At 37.7% G+C, this 16,625-nt stretch overlaps 1 long non-coding RNA gene across 2 annotated transcripts; it reads left to right on the top strand.

The window, feature by feature from the left end:
• The first annotated feature begins 585 nt into the window (after window positions 1-585).
• On the top strand, window positions 586-16,149 carry LOC130010556 (uncharacterized). Of its 2 annotated transcripts, none has more exons than XR_008785857.1 (9): window positions 586-710; window positions 6,340-6,479; window positions 9,547-9,639; window positions 11,008-11,146; window positions 12,212-12,252; window positions 13,028-13,097; window positions 13,436-13,472; window positions 15,491-15,554; window positions 15,805-16,149. It is a non-coding gene; the product is annotated as an uncharacterized LOC130010556 (long non-coding RNA). The 2 variants fall into 2 exon arrangements; XR_008785856.1 differs by lacking the exon at window positions 586-710 and adding an exon at window positions 3,819-3,997.
• The last annotated feature ends 476 nt before the right edge of the window (window positions 16,150-16,625 follow it).

The raw sequence follows: 16,625 nt of genomic DNA, 5'->3' as shown, positions 1-16,625 counted from the left end.
TTTATTACTTCTAGAGTTATTGTCCTTGTTTCACTTTGTTCAACCTTGTTAATGCTCGATTGATGAAAGTTATCATCCGATATGTATGAAATTTATATGCATCATTTAAATTTGTGAAACAGAGGTCTATTGAATTTCAGCAATTTCCGTCAATAATTTCTAGAGTTATGGCGGTTGTGAACCTTGTGAACGTTTGAATGACAAAGGTGATCATCTGATCTGTATGAAATTTATATGCATTATTTAAATTATTTAGTAAAACGAAAAGGAATGTCAAATTTCAACAATTTCTGTAGATTACTTCCAGAGTTGAGACCTTTGATTCAGTTTCTAGAACCTTGTGAAACTGTCTTGTAAAGGCCCCCAATTACCTACAACGGAATAAATATGCGACATCCCTTGTCGACCGCTTGGACGATTTAGCTGCCGTGGGCGTATGTTTCGTCGCCTGGCAACCTATCTTTAGAAGACTGAACTCGGATCCAATTTACCTTTTACCCCCGCAAATTGTGAGTAGGCTAACGATCGCAAAAGGCCTCGCCAAACAATACATATCTATTTAACTATACGGTCGGTTTGGTAATACAATTTATGACGCAGATACAAATCACGTGACCAAATAATATACATTATATTTATGGGATCAGCCGTCTAGATTACACAAGTTACTACAATGACCTCATTGGAAGGAAAAGTTATAATCATAACAGGTAGGTTCACCATCTTACATACAAGATTCAATTGATTTCATATTATTTGTCGTTTATTTCGTGATTGTACAGGCTAACATTAATTCAAGATCAAGGTAAATCTATTTATACCCCCACATTTCACTATATGCTCACCCATTCTAACACAAGGTACCACTTGGTTTGGGAGTTTTAAATTTTACAAACCATATGAACGAACTACGTACAACACACCTTAACATGCCATGAATTCAGACTGGTAGAACAGTTAGTAATTTTTTTATAAATGTGCTTTTATGTGTCAGAAATTAATACAATATGTATGGAAATACAACTCGTATTCAGGGGCGGATCCAGAAGGCGGTGACTGTGGGGGAGGGGGGCTGCTCAGCTACATAAAAAAGCAAAACAACAATTTTTATGAGAAAAGGGTCACGGTCGTGTGCCTTTTCCTTTATCATCAGATGGTGGGATGGGATGGACATTCAAAGCGCGAGATAATGTTATAGACATGTGATATAACAGTTAATGCTTTGCATCAATGAAATTGAATCACAATGTGATCATATTAATTCATGATAAAAATTGACGTCAAAGGGAGTAGTATATATTACACTTGAGAGCAAATTTGGCAGCGGACGAAAAACTCCATTTTATTCCACACCTGTTCTATTGTTCTATTCTCTAGATTGGGTATGGTATTGTTACCTGAACAATGGATTATGAATAAAAGATGAATAGGTACTGTTATAGCGAACTCTTGTTTATCCTTTGACTTCTGTGACAAGGCTAGGTAGGGTCATGAATAGTTTAAGTACATTGTGCCTTTGATGACTGTTGCGTAGGTTCGTGTCGAGGTCATGTTTGTCACACGTGGTCTGAGTTATACCCGTTAAGGGATAATGACCTTCTATTAAGATTGACAGGTGATTGATTGTGTGATTTTGTACTAAGCCAATAGCTTTAATCTACATATTTGTGTAGTTAAATTTGGTTCTAAGTTTCGAAAATCTACGTATAAAAGGGGCGGGGGTGACTACATGCTCAAATGTAGAATTGTTTTATGAAGTTGATCAAGAGGTTAACATCACGAGCAGCGACTTGTATTGAAAGGATATTGAAAATGATTATTTGGTTGTGAATGTATTTGGCAAGATGCTGCGTGTTTTCACATCAGACAGTATGGTTCCAGCCGAACGTCTAGACAGCTGATCTTGTCAGGCCTTCCTTCCTACACCACTGACAACGGTAGCCCCCCCCCCCGCCCCCCATGGCGGAAAAATCCCGATGAACTTTCTCGACCAATGCAGGGATCAAACACGCGACATATACACCGTGTCTCCTTGATAAAGGACCGCGTAGCAGACGATAAGAGTATGGCACGCGTGACTGACCCCTTGTGAATGGTTGTCACGGCAAAGTGAACATACACTGATCAAGTCAAGACTTCTAACTCTCAATGGATGCAATCAAACGTGAATTTACAGAGATAATACAAAACAGAAATGTTTTCTGGCAATATGAACCAAAATTTGACATATACATTTATCTCAATTTTTATTTATTTATTTTTTCTCAAAAATGGTGATTAGAACGTTCCAGTACGCACGTAATGGTGAAAAGACAGACAACCAGCCACCCACATATCCCGCATTTCCGAAGCCCAGCTTAACCGGAACGGGGCCCTGGGTCTGACTAGAATCGCGGGGCCTCTAACGCGACGAAAAGATTATTTCATATTCTTTTGAATGGCACGCATGCGTAAGACACAATCAAACGGTCTGTAATACAAGAATAATTACATAATATGTGATCACATACGAAATCTATTCAGTTCCGAATGGCATACAATGACCACGGGGACCTGTTATAACAAGTGAAATCCTCGATAACCGAGAAGGTTGAGGGACAGTGCAGTCTCCGCCCTCGCGCCGCTAGATCGATTACCGTGAAACTTTCATCTGGAATTTTTTTTTCTCTTTTTTTCCCTGAACCGCGGAGCGCCTCTCACATGCACACACACACACGACCACACGGCATCACAAATTTTAACAACAGCACGAATAATATCTTTTCATGTTGTTTATTACAACATGTATATATACTGAGCGCCATGGAAAACGCATCACTTAGTTTTTCGTATAACAAAATGATCCTGTAAACATATCTTATTTATTTTGCTTCTTATTGTGAACAATATTCAAATGGGAACACATCAATAACAACACATTTGTACACTTATGGATGTTTAATCTGTAATCAACGGTACAAAGTCAGAGGGGTCAAAACCAAAAGTACGACACAGATGTCAGTAGCGCGTGTGTCCTCCACGGGCTCTTACGCACGCTGTGCAGCGACGTCGCATGGAATTTACCAATGTTTGAAAGAAGGCCTGGGACAAATTGTTCCATTCTTGGACAAGAGCAGCTTCTAAAGCAGCAATGGTGTGCATCTGTGGTCTCCGATACAGACGGCGCCCAATCTCATCCCAGACATGTTCTATCGGTGCCATGTCCGGAGACATGGCTGGCCAGTCCAAGACATTGATGTTGTTAGCAGCCAGGTAGTCCATACTAAGACGGGCGGTATGCGGACGTGCATTATCCTGTTGGAAGTGCTGAAGTTGTGGGTGCGCTCGAAACATCGGAACAACAATTGGTTGCAAGACATCATCACGGTAGGCTACAGCATTAACGCGACCCCTGCAAATGTGTAGGGCGGTCCGGTGATGAAATGTGAAGCCTCCCCACACCATTACACTTCCCCCAACCCATCGATTCGTTTCGAAGACGCAGCAGTCTGCAAGACGTTCCCCAAGACGTCTCCACACACGTTGACGGTCATCAGCGTGATAAAGATGAAAGCGACTCTCATCACTGAAGAGCACACTTTGCCAGTCAACTCTTCTCCATGTTTGTTGTCCTTGAGCGCATATCAAACTGCGCTGACGGTGATGATCCCTGAGGATAGCTCCAACATAAGGTCGTCGTGCACGGAGTCCTACTTCTCTTAGACGACGTCTTAGGGTGTTGGCACTTACTGGTCCTTGTTTTCCGACGACTGCTGCACCTGTTCGAGTCGCTGGACGGAATCTGTCACGCAGATGAGTGACCCGGATGTAGCGGTCTTGAGCCTGGGTTGTAACGCGTTGTGGACCAGGACGTTGACGGTCACGTGTTGATCCAGTAACTCGAACACGTTCCACCAACCTTACAATAGTGGACTGATGACAATTGAAGTGTCTGGCAATAGCACGTGTAGACATGCCAGCCCTGGACATTCCCATGGCTTCATTCCGTTGATTTTCAGTTAGTCTCGGCATCTCTAGCTCGATTCCTTCACACGTCCAACAACAAATTACGACAGATTGACGTTTCACAGTTCATGTACTGCACATTAAGTTGAAAACATGCTTTTAAAGGGCTCACACACAATGATCACGTGAATATTGGGTTTTTCATGTGCATCTCGTGCAATTTTCTTTTGTGCACAGGGGCCGATATATTTTGCTTTTGGGGGCATTGTGTGAAACAATAGTTCATAGTATTGCATAATATTATACATACAAAACCACCTAGTAATAAAATATTTGGGAAAAAAAGTGATGCGTTTTCCACGGCGCTCAGTATATTTCCCCTACGGTCGTTTTTTTTTTAAAAAAAAATATTTATACCAATCTTACCCGCCTTATTCTCTTTTCTCAAAAATGGCGATTACAACGCTCCAGTATGCACGTTATGGTGAAAAGACAGACAACCAGTCACCCACACACCCCTCCCCTCACATGCACACACACGACCACACGCCATAACCGACTTTAACAACAGCACGAATAATATCTTTTCATGTTGTTTATTACAAAATGTATATATTTTTCCCACGGTCGTTTTTTTTTTTTTTAAAATATGTATACCAACCATACTCTTTTTTTCTCCTCAAAAATTGGTGATTAGAACGCTCCGTTACTCAGGTAATTATTTTTGTCTTTATGTATTTTCATTATTTATTTTAACTCTATTTTTTTGTCCTGAAACACGTAAATTATTATATTCTTGAAATATCACAAGTAAATGATATAGCCGTGTGTGAAACTATTTATATCGTTTAGTTTCGAGCTTTTTAAAGCATCCCCGTGAAAAATATTATCTAAAATACTAAATCATTCGATATTCTATTGATTTGAAAAAAAACCCACAACAAAAATGTTTAGGAAGCAAATTTTTGAGCGTTAATATCCCCGTGAATAATATTATCTAAAATTTCTCAAATTGCATCAGCCATACACCAAACATCAAAATATTACAGACCTAGACAGAATTGTGGTAAGCTTATCAAACGAGGAAATTTGTTGCAATAAATAGCAAATACCTATATTCGGACATTGATTTACTATAACATTAATACTTAAGCAGTAATTACCATACAGAACTTTAATTTCAACAAAAAAGATATTGATCACATAGAAATACCAAAATTATATTCCAAAAATGGCAGATGTAGACATTAAACATACATTATGCTAAATCTGAAATGTTTTCTAAATTATTAATTAGACATTTTAATTAACGTATCCAGACAATAATCAACTCTCGATGTCAACGCTAGCCTGCGATAATTGTTGGATTATGATCAGATTAGCTGCATAACTTTCCTTCTCGATTTAACGATTAAATGGACAATCGAGACTATAAATTTTGTCGTACCGACTTTAGTAATGATGACCGAGGCTATGCGGAACTTTCGATCGCTTATTTCTTGGTTCATAGTGGATCAATTTGACTGAAATTTTCCGCAAATGGCTTTTACATGATCTAGTTTTTAAATATTATATTGAGAACTGCCAACTCGTTATCTAATCTCCCATAATGTATCTTTAAGCTAAAGGTTCAAACATGAATTTATAGATAAATGTTACAAGTTCTTTATATAAAATTTTACAATTTTATAATAATCTACTGGAAATATACATAACAGGGATAAAGAATAATAGTAAGGGGGCTAGGTTCAGTTTGTTTCGAAAATCGCGTACAAAATTTCTACTATGCTAGATGGGGACACGGGTGAAATGGCCAAAACTGTCGATTAAAGTTAACTTCAGCCTACAAATATCATCCTTCCTGCCTATATAAGAGGAAATGTGAACAGAGAGAAAGTTTGCCCGAGCTTTCACACAGACTAGGTTTAGCGACATGTTTCGCACCCACCTGATACATTGTCTCGGGAATCTGGCAAACCCCCTCCTGCAAAAATTCCTAGATACGTTTATGGTATTTTTACGACATGTTGCGTTAATAGATTACTACGCTGTGACTAATCCTAGCTTCTTGCATGCATGTTCACTAGCGTATTTCACTGCTGAATATATACTGAACGTATATTACCAAAGTTTTAATTTATCGAGGATTCCTTGTTTGTACGTGACGTGGAGTAGGTCGCCTGTCCAACCTCGTGGTTTTCTCCAGGTCCTTAGGTTTCCTCCGAAGTGACCTAGTTTGGGCCAATTGGGCGTTACCCCCCCCCCCTCTCTCTCTCTTGAACTGAATTTGACATGATTTTTTAAAAGAAAATCACATATGCGTTTTTTTTGTTTATGTAGTGTTCAATATACATATCACCATGTAGATAAGATGTTTTTATTCTCTTGTTAAAGGGGCGAGTTCCGGTATAGGACAGGGTATAGCTGTTCATCTAGCTCCGTATAAACCCAAGCTTGTTCTAGCTGCTAGGAACATCACAGGTTTAGAGGTTACACGTTCACAATGTGAACAACTTGGACTATCTGCAAATAACGTAAGTTAACATTCATACGTTGTTAGATGAAATGTTTATATTAACAAAATCTCCCACACGTCAGGGGAGGGGGGGGGGTAGTCCCAATGTTTATCCCCAACACAATCCAGAAGTTAGCTGAACTGGCCAATTGCCAACCTGTTTCACAGAGTTAATACGAAAGCCATCTTCTGACCTTTATAAAGTTCACAAAATTCACATGCATTCTACGTTTGACGGCGTCAATCATTGGCAAACGGCATCGATCATTGGCATCGATAGCTCGTGCCTTGTTTACGTAAGACGTAGTAACTTAAACTCGTCCGGGCAGAATGGTACCTTTTAGTCATTTTACGTCTTTGCATACTATTTTATGTACCGATTTACGCTAAACATGCATTTTTTTGTTTTATCCAGATACACTTCATACAGCTTTATTTATTTTCTGATACTTTAAAAAATGTTTTTAGTATAGCATGTCGAGCAATGTTGTTATGGTGGAGCTATTTTGTTAGTTTATTGTGAATCTGGCTTGTGTGTACTTTATCAGATTCCAAACATACAATGTTTATTTTCCTAGATCCTCACAGTACAATGTTTATTTTACTAGATTTTAACAGTGCAGTGTTTATTTTCATAGATCCTAACAGTGCAATAGTTTTTTCCTAGATCCTAACAGTACAGTGTTTATTTTACTAGTGTTTAACAGTACACTGTTTATGCTACTAGATTCTAACAGTACAATTTTTTTTAAATAGTGTTTAACAGTACAATGTTTATGATACTAGATTTTAACAGTACAATTTTTATTTTCCTTATATTCTAACAGTGCAATAGTTATTTTCCTAGACCCGAGCAGTACAGTGTTTATTTTACTAGCGTTTAACAGTACAGCGTTTATTTTCATAGACCCTAACAGTGCAATAATTATTTTCCTAGGTCCTAAACAGTGTTAATTTTACTAGTGTTTAACAGTAAGGTGTCTATTTTCCTTATATCCTAACAATACAATATTCATTGTCCTAGAAGAGTGCAATGTTTATTTTGCTAGATTTCAACAGTACAATGTTTATTTTAGCGCATTCAGCTGTTGTGTTAATTTGCTGTGATGTCTATGAATCTACATTATGTGTGTATGTTTGTACCATTTTTATTTTAGGTCATGCCCCTGATGTGTTAGTTTATTGTTATTTCTATATAACTGTATTCTGTGTTTATGTTACTAGATTCTAACAGTACAATATTAATTAAACTAGATTATAAAAGTACAATGTTACTAAGTCCTAAAAGTACAATGTTTATTTTACTAGATTCTAGTAGTTCAATGTTTATTTTTCTACATTCTTTTAGTTCAATGTTTATTTCTCTACATTCTAATAGTACAATGTTTATTTCACTAGATGACCTGGCGCCTGGTACGTTCGGGCATTTTTATGCGCGAACTCTTAGTTTTTTTTTTACTGGCACGCGCACAGGTACTATTTCTTTTTCTTTTAACAAGTACCCAAATCGGGGATTTCGTGCGGAGGTAGTTCGGAGGTAAACAGTCTGTGAAGTACAACACTTGTCACTCTACCTGTGTATCGCTAATTATAAACCGAATGTGTGAAGACAGTTCATACATATCACTCAAAAATTTGTCAGTACAAACTCAGTTGATTCACGCTCGATTTGCTACTAAACAAACCCATCGGTTTATTTTCTCAACAGTGTGACCCGAAGTGACCGCGGATTTATTGACCTTGTATGAACTTATCCATAGCTATATCCTTACACCGAGAGAAATTATCTAGTCTCGGTGAAAAGAACCATGGTCATCTGGTAGAAAATTACTTTTGTATTTTTTGGAACGGAAAACAGTGTTTTTAGAAGCAAACTAACCTGCCGCACATGAGGAAGTCATTATACTAATAATAAAAGGCGAGACCTCTTTTTGCGGCGCAGGCTTATCACTGAGTAGTAAACCGTCCACAAACAATAATATAGGAAGCCTAGTGACGAGTGTAGGCTATAGACTATAGGTTTGAGTCGAGATTACTCGCTTTCAGTTTACTCTGTTTTTGCGATAACCAATTATGTGAGAAATACCATACTGACATTCGGTTTTTAAAAGTTGTACGCGAACTAAATGCGTTTGTTAGATACTGACAGAGCAGCCCCGAGTCGAACAATCGCCGCCCGAGCTGTCTTCGTCAGCTAGTTTCACAATATCGTGCAATAGGTGTATTAATGTGATTTTTAGGTTAAACCCCGCAAACAATGCCAAAATAGTGTTTTCACTGCTTACAGAAAACTGAAATTTAAAAAAAAATTTTTTTATGAGGGTGACCCTCCCACACACTCCCTATCGAGCTGCCGCTCGGTCTGCGCAGCCTCATGCCTGGCACATACTGTCAAAATTGTATATTTTTCCGTTTCCGCCCTCCCCCCCCCCACAATATATATTTCACGGCTACGTTGCGACGGTACCAGCATACCCAGTTGTTGACACCCATTACATCACTCCTGTCTAACAAATCATAAAACTGTGGTGTTACGGTGGCGGCATAGTATTTCACCGTAACACCACAGCCACTCTAACCATTCATAATACATCTAACTATCCCTTTACAGCACTTCACTCCCTACACATTTCCCCTCGTCCTACTTTCCCAAACGTCAACAACACATCTCATACATCCAGTTCGCTGATTAACCCTTGTACCACGTCTACTGGATTCTATAACTGTACAATGTTTATTTCAATAGATTCCAACTGTACAATGTTTATTTCTTACAATGTTTATGTCACTAGATTCCGACAGTACAATGTTTATGTTACTGGATTCTAACTGTACAATGTTATGCTACTAGATTCTAACAGTATAATGTTTGTTACTAGATTCTAACTGTACAATTTTATGATATTAGATTCTAACTGTACAATGTTTATGTTACTAGACTCTAACTGTACAATGTTATGCTACTAGATTCTAACAGTACAATGTTTATTTCTCTAGATGCTAATAGTACAATGTTTATGATGCTATGTTCTAACAGTACAATGTTTATTTTAATAGATTTTATCAGAACAATTTACATGTTTTAGATTCTGACAGTACAATGTGATGTAAGTAAAGATGATAATCTACAGGATTTAGTTGATACAACAATAAAATCATTTGATTCTATTTATGGATTGGTGAGCACAGTTTATTCTCATTTTAATATTCTGGGTTAAGTTCGTCCTCCACAATTCTATGTGAAGCTGCATGTTGATATTTGTTGAAATTGACATTGTAAAATGTTAAGAGAAGACAATCAGTCTTGTCTAATTTGGGCTGGGAGACGTTCACTTAGATTGATGTTTATAATAGTCAACGGCCGGACTAGTTCCAAAATGGCTGACAAATTGAAATGAAAGTAAATTTAAATAGAACATACGTAATATGACATCAGATACATTAATCTGGGTGGACTCTGTGTTTATGTCAGAGAGTACAATCTTGTTCAATTTAGTAGGTCTACTGATATTTCACGCAATTGACAGGAAAGGCAAATATTATAAATGTTCAAAAGTATCATAATTTATAATATTATTGAACATTTGTCCGCGTTTTAGTAAACCGTGATTCGGCCATAAACGGGACTACCTTTGTGTTACTTATTGAAACATAAAATTAGGACACACTATCAATATCTTTCGCTAGAATGGGTGCAATATGGGTTTGCATGTGTTGTAGACAAAGCATTAAAGAAGGCAATGCTGACCCTTTAATATCTACGGGTAGAAGTATTGTCCTCTTTCATATCTACGGGTAGACATATGGCAAACTGTCACATCTACAGCTGGACATATAGTAAACAATCACGTATGTAATATTCTACAGTTAAACATATGGTAAACTCTCACATCTACGGGTCGGTAGACGAAATGGTAAGCGCTCATATCTAAAGGTAGACATGTTGTAAACTCTCACATCTAACGATCGACACGTGGTAAACTCTCACAACTACGAATAGACACAAACTACGGGTAGACATGTGGTAAACTCTCACATCTACGGGTAGACGTATGGTAAACTCTCACATCTACGGGTAGACGTATGGTAAACTCTCACATCTACGGGTAGACATATGATAAAGTCGCACATCTACGAATAGACATATGATAAAATCCCACGTCTACGGGTAGACATATGATAAACCCAAACATCTACGGGTAGACATATGGTAAACTCTCACATCTGTGCCTACTGGTAGACATATGATAATGTCTCACATTTGGGGGTAGACTTACTTACAAACCCTCACATCTACGGGTAGACATGAGGTAAACTCTCACATCTACAGGTGGACATATGGTGAACACATAGATCTAAAGGTAGACATATGATAAGTTCTCACATCTGTAAATGATCTGTGTTAGTGTCTGGAATTATTAATTATTTAGATCTGTATTCAAACTGATTATCTTGCTAACGCTGGTATGATTTAGATTCTGCATTCGCCCTTGAATGCTCGCTTGAGAGGTGAACATTCACCGATTCTGTTACATTAATCTTTGCAGGTTAATAATGCTGGATATGTTACAAAAGCAAATATTGAAGAGACAGACATGAAAGATTATGATGGAATTATGAGAGTCAATCTCAGAGCTCCATTTTATTTGTCCAAACTTTGTCTACCACATCTAAAAAAATCTAAAGGTTAGTAGATTGCCGAAACTAGCATATGGCTAGTTATTTCGTTTGAACTAATTAGTTATATCGTTTAAACGAATTATTTATTTCGTTTAAACGAATTATTTATTTCGTTTAAACGAATTATTTATTTCGTTTAAACGAATTATTTATTTCGTTCAAACGAATTATTTATTTCGTTCAAACGAATTATTTATTTCATTTAAACGCATTAGTTATTTCGTTTAAACGAATTAGTTATTTCGTTTAAACAAATGAGGCAATTAACGTCAGTGGGACATCTTAACCCTTGTGGGTTCACATTGTGAGAATCACATAGCAGGTATCATGGGGTCCATATGGACCCCAATTATAATTCAAGTTTTTACGTACAGATATATTTGAATTAAAAGGCAGCGGTTTGGTTTTTATTTGCATTCATATTTGACAACTGAAAAACAACTAAATTATTGCCCAAAACATGTTAGTGGCATATGGAAAAGATTTAATAATTCTCACCAAATTGCTACTTTGTGTACTATGTGATAAAGGGGTTAAATGGCAATTCACGCTTGATACAAAAACCATTCAATATTTGGAATTCATAATTTAATTTTTGGTATTTGTAACATGCAGATGCTAAATTAGGGAATACTCTGGCATGCGCAATATGGTTTCAGGCAGCAAACACATTAGCAAAATCACTACTGTGAGTTATAAGTTAGGGGTCCGGTTGGACCCCTTGTTCCCTTCAAGCGTCTGGCCTGATTTGCATGTGACATAACTCTGCATGTGGGAAGCATATGAATACCGATCTCTTTGCTACGTGTTAAAATGTATTGGAGACAAAGTCACTAAATTTCAGAAAGTTGTACCCAGTAGTTGTTACAGAACACCATAAAACATGTGCATGGGGTCCACAGAGACCCCATGTGAACTGACAAAGGTTAAATCTCAACTCAAATCATTCTTGTTTCAAAACCCTGATCTATAAATAATCAGTAAATATAACATCCAACAGCGCTTTCGAAAACATTATTCAGTATTAACGCGCTTTATAAATGTCGATATTCGATATTATTATATTTAAAGGTTGTGTGGTCAACATTTCCAGTATATCTTCAAAGAAAGGGGTAAGTTAGCCTTTTTGCATACTCCTTGCAGTGTTTCGTTTGATTAGAGATAATCCCACTACTCACTGCTGTAAAGAAAGCAAATTCTTGTTCTAAATTATGACTGGTCAATAGTCCGATTAACAACCAATAACTAACTGCGTAACAATACCAAACAGAGCTCCAAATTGGACCAAATATATATGTTTACATAACGTTACGTCATGACTCACGCTTTTATTATTATTATGCCCAATTAACCAGTGCATAGCAGAGTATTGCAGAAAAACTAATTGTGTGACAAACAAGGCTATCAACTGTCAACACGAATACAATGTAAACAATATTGTTTTGAGACGAACAACACTTTCACCGTTTTTAATACCTTAAATCACTGTCCAAAGTTTTAGGGAAGGCCCTTATTAAAAGAAGGGCTGTCATGTTGCTGTGCCTGGGGATAGATTTGATTGAACGGGAAGAATAGTCACACTCCCTCAAAAGCGCAAGTATCAGAAGCTAATCCAGCAATGGCCAGAGAGCGACTTCTCGGGCCATTGCTTCAGGAATATGGCCCTTTTCGTTTGTCCTATTATCCTGGAGACCAGAGAAATAGGACCTCCACCCAACGTTTATGGTAAATATCTGAACTCTTATTTTTTGAGAACCTTTTCTCTGAACTGTGTAATCACGTCAAAAGTATGGTTTTTACATTGTAGCGCTTCAATCCACCTGTTGGTTTCATATAATAATCCACAGTTGCTAATATTACATAACTGATCGTTTTCTGTACTTTTAGTCTACTGAATTTGCATCGTATTGTCTAAGTAAAGCAGCCCTGGACCACTTTACACATCTGCTAGCAGCAGGTAAAAGCTGATAAATATATGTTAAAATGATTCATTGTTAAATTATTCAAGAAGCCTTTTGCTCAGTAACTTATAATAGTGTCAACATTTACATTTCCGAACCTACTATAAGTTCCTACCCTGCCACTTAAGCCTATCCTGACATATTTTTGATCTTCTCATCATGATATATATAATTAATTTATGATTTATAACTTCTCAACATTTTGAAATATGACCTTCTTGATCTTCTCATTATGATATATATAATTAATTTATAATCAATAACTTCTCAACATTTTGAAATATGACCAGGTAATATATCATCTAATTCATTGTAAATTTTTCTTTTAAAACAGAAATTGGACCATCTGGAGTTAGAGTAAACAGTGTCAAGTTCGTATTATTTACTTATAATTATATTTAAACCTTACAGGTTTTGTAGATTTCAAACGGTCATCAATCTTATTAAACTACAGATCTGTATTTCGTTTCGCTTTTCTATACTGTCAATGGCCTCCACTACATGAAGATAAAACCGGTTGTAGTGGTATTCGCGTTTTTATTTTACCAATGACGGCAGACATTTGATTAACCAACCAGTCTCGATGTTTCTTCTGGGATATCCCATGTTCCTGAAGCAACGACTGCGAGTTTTACAACATCTTGACGTTGCTAGATTACTTCACAATTCCCGAACTTATAGCTGCGTTATCTATGCAGGGTATTACGTGAAGGCCCTGATAAGATGTACGTTGTTAAAGCCAGATCAAACCTTCTATTGAAGATGGGGATACCCGTGTAAAATGGCGGCGCCAGCCGTCGGTGGTTGGAGGTACAAAGCTGGGGCAAAGGGACGAGCTTCAACTAGGGGTAGTGGGGGGGGGCTCCTCCAGAAAGTTTTGAAAAACGGAAATGCAGCCTGGAAATATTTCAGACACTGATTGTTGAGGTAAAACTAACAAAGCCCAATTTTGAAAAATGGACTGCCGCCGGAAATGCTGTCTGACAGTATTCATCTAGGCACCGATCGTTGAGATAAATAGACCTGACAAGATACCGGCCGTCTGTGTCACAGAGAATTACGAATCTAGTAATATCTCTGTCAAAGATGACTGCCTTAACCACACTGATCCGCAGTGAATATTTGCTTGGCCGCGACAAGCACTGATAAGGATGACATTGATGCGGCTTAATGAACTAGAAATATTAACTTTTTTCCTGCGACAAATTAAATTCTAAAACATTTTTTGTATATATTGGAAGAATAAATAAAGGCGTTTGACGTATTTGTAGTTAAAAAGTATTTCCGATTTAGTGTAAATGGGTATTAAAATGACTAAAATGCAGCATTCTCTCCGAAGCAGTTATGTCTTATGTAAACAATGCACGCGCCATTCAGCCAATGATTCACACCGCGTGCTGTGACAGCACGTGTTAAGGCAGTCATCTATGACAGAGATTTTATACGAGACTCGAAATTCTCTGTGAAACAGATTGTGCCTTAACATGTGCCGCCACAGCACGCGGCGTCAATCATTGGCTGAATTGCGCGTGCATTGTTTACATAAGACGTTACTGCTTCGGAGAGAATGCTGCCTTTTAGTCATTTTAATACCCATTAACACTTAATAGGAAATAATTTTTACCTACAAATACGTCAAACGCCTTTATTTATTTTTCCAATACATAAATTTTTTTTTTTAGAATTTAATTTGTCGCAGGAAAAAAGTTAATATTTCTGGCTTATTAAGTCGCATCGATGTCATCCTTATCAGTGATTGTAGCGGCCTAGCGAAAATTCACTGCTGATCAGTGTGGAAGTCGCCTTGTGAGCGTCAAAGTAGCGAATCCTTGTGAGGGTATTGGGGACCTCCCCAAGAAATTTTTGAAAAATAGACTGTCGGAAATGCTGTCTGACAGTATTCAGGCACCGGTTGTAGAGATAAATAGACTGTCGGAAATGCTGTCTGACAGTATTCAGGCACCGATTGTAGAGATAAATAGAACTGGTCAGACGCCGTCTGTCGCCTGATCACTATTCGACCCCAGAGAGGAAAGTGTCAAATGAACGGACTTGCGAACCTCAACGACGCGCCCGAAAATTTGAAAAGTAGACTGCCCGAAATGCATTCTGGCAGTATTTCAGGCATCGTCGAGATAAATAGAGCTTACCAGATACTGCCTGTCGCCAAATCACTAGTTTATCCGACCAGACAGGAAAGTGTCAAACGGACGGAGTAAGTGACTCAAAGTGAGTGAATATTTTCGAGACGATATGTCCTGCCAACTAGGGCTGGTATGATTTTCGTGCCAACTAGGACCTGCCTGACTGTCATGTCGACAAAAAGAAAACTGTAAAATATTTAAGCAGATATCATATTATAATACGTTTCCCCTCTTTATATTTCCAGTCCTGGTTACATTTCAACACTAATCTTAAAAAAAAATGGATTTTCAGAAGAGAAAATAGCGGAGGTAGATATAAGTTGCTGTTTAAAATACATTCTCGTTCACCGAACGTTGTACTAACAACCACATTTACTTTCTTATGGTAGCCAAATTATAAATTAAACCTGATTCCGTTTCATTTCTCAACTGGATTCTAGGTACAAGAATATTTGTTTCTTTCTTCTGTTGGCCAAGTTAATGTTTATACAGAATTCCGTTTTATTTTACGTTCAGTAAATCTACTCGGCAACTAAATAATATACATATTTCTCTGCAGATGGGAGCTGGGATCCTAACAACCACTCCGCTGAGAAGATTAGGCGAAACAAAAGATGTTGCAAAACTGGTCAAATTTCTTCTCTCAGACGAATCTTCATACATAACAGGGGAGATAATTTCGGTTGATGGAGGAACAGTTAATCCTGTGTTTTCTTAATTCGAACTCTTATACGGATACGACACATCTCAATTAGTAGCAAATATTTACATTCGTAATCCAGCTATATGTGTAATTGTCCAATAATCTTCTTATTTAAAAACAAAACAATTTAAATCAGTGATGAGGGCATCAGCATATATTCTATACTTTATAACATACACAATAAAATTAAATATCACCTGCCTCTGTGTATCATCTATCTCTCTGGGAGCCGCAGTGACCCAGTGAGTAAGACACTGGCTCGCTAACTAGGAGTTCTATGCTAGGCTTCCTGTGTTGCCCGAGAAAGTTCCTCGGTATTATTCCGCGTGGTTCCCACTTGTCAATGGTGGAAGTCCTCACAAGCAGGGGCGCTGGAACGGCGCGAGGGCCAGTGTACCAAAAGAGTAAGGGGGCGGGGGGATTCTTCCCCCCCCCCCGGCCTCTAGAAAATTTTGAAATTTGTCAATTCCGAGAACGCTGTTTAGAGCCCCTCTAGCATTCCAAATTCCTACATAAAACCCTTTGAAATACACGATAATGAAAGAGACAAAAACATGATTATTCACAATTTTCGTATCATGAGCAAAAATGTGAAAACTTTCATCATTAGAGCATGGGTATACATGTATACCCCAGAAAAGGGCAGGGTACCATTTGTATACCCTGGTACCCGGGTT

Source organism: Patella vulgata, chromosome 1, assembly GCF_932274485.2.
Source record: "Patella vulgata chromosome 1, xgPatVulg1.2, whole genome shotgun sequence".
Lineage (NCBI taxonomy): Eukaryota > Metazoa > Mollusca > Gastropoda > Patellidae > Patella > Patella vulgata.
Note: the sequence above shows the minus strand (reverse complement) of the source record. Positions and strands in the feature narration are given on the sequence as shown.